The 1,459-nt window shown below is 36.9% G+C and overlaps 1 protein-coding gene across 4 annotated transcripts in view; it reads right to left on the reverse strand.

The window, feature by feature from the left end:
• The window catches only part of LOC110030311 (probable pre-mRNA-splicing factor ATP-dependent RNA helicase DEAH4), a 156,566-nt gene that overhangs the window by 42,107 nt on the left and 113,000 nt on the right, over positions 1 to 1,459 (reverse strand). The window lies entirely within an intron of this gene.

Genomic DNA, 1,459 nt, shown 5'->3' on the forward strand with positions numbered 1-1,459 from the left:
AAATATTTTGTAAAGTCGTACAGTCCACATGCTAGTCACTTTAATCGTGCTAGAACTACTGACAACCTAAGAGTGTCGGGGTAACGATCTCACCAAGAATCAACAAATAGTATCATGGATCATTCTCTCTCTCTTATTGAAGATCTTTGATGTAGGAGATACTATTCTAATAATCTCACTTCGTATCTCTCGTTTAAGCACACATAAACAATGTCGTCATCGCTCTCGCCACTTAGACCCTAGACTTATCCTAGTTCGATGATCCGTGTGTGGCGTTTGCCAGAAAAATTTGAGTATACCATCCAAGCTCAAATCCCGATGCACTGGGTTTTATTGTAGGTTAAGTCATTGAGGGAATTTCACTGTTGATTTAATTAAGGAAGCATGAACTACGTCTCGGTGCATCCTGATGTCTAGTGTTTTGATCAGTTTGTGAATCAGGGTCAAGTGTCAAGTTTTATTATTTATTCAAAAATTAGGTGGATGAACGCTCACCTAGGGTGTGCTCCTAAAATCTAGGAAGTCTAAGCTGAGAATTAGGTGGATGGACTCTCACCTAGGGTGTGCTCCTAAAATCTAAGAAGCCTATGCTGAGAATTGGGTGGACGGACTCTCACATAGGGTGTGCTCCTAAAATTTAGGAAGCCTATGTTTTAACTTGTGCTTAAAGTGATTCAAGGTATTTCACCCTCAATTAAGTGTTTTTTCAACTAATCCTCAAATATTTCTAAGTGTCTTCCAAGTAATTAAATTAGAAATTCTCATTTTCGACTTAACCATTTAAAAAAGAAATAAAACAAAAGAAAGATGACGCAGACCCACTTCCAAAACTAGTAAAGTCAAGGGGAAAACAACGAGTGGATCGACCTAAAAGCATTTGACCTAAAAGCAACGAGTGGATCGACCTAAAAGCATTTAAATAACAATCAATTGAAACCCAAAACAGTGGGCAAAAAGGGGTCCGTAAAACTAATTCCAAACCGCATGTAAATTAGCACTTAAAAGTTACATAAATCTCGCCGAAATAATGCGTAGATTGCCTCAAAATTAGCCCACCAAAATGCCTCAAAACATTGATTAAAACAACCCGCAGATGGTGGGTTTAATGCCTCCAAAACAGTAGACAAAGCTCTTAAAATCAATCCCAAAACAATAAACAAAGATCTCAAAATCAACCCTAAAACAATAATTTTAAAATTCCCAAACAACACATGTAAGCTTAAAGCAATAATTTTAAATGTTACAAAATTAGCTAGGAAACCTAGCCCAAAACAATGACAATACATTTAAAGCTCTGAAAGCTGCAACGAAACCAGTCTGAACTAGTCCCAAAATAACCCCCAAATCATCACTTAAATTGTCTCAAACAGCCTTTTTTAAATGGATCGAAACAACACTTGTTGAAACTCCAAAACAGTGAAATCGAAGAACCAAAACAGTGTTATTTAGTGCTTCCAAG

This window comes from Phalaenopsis equestris, unplaced genomic scaffold, assembly GCF_001263595.1.
Source record: "Phalaenopsis equestris unplaced genomic scaffold, ASM126359v1 Scaffold000697, whole genome shotgun sequence".
Taxonomy (NCBI): Eukaryota; Viridiplantae; Streptophyta; class Magnoliopsida; order Asparagales; family Orchidaceae; genus Phalaenopsis; species Phalaenopsis equestris.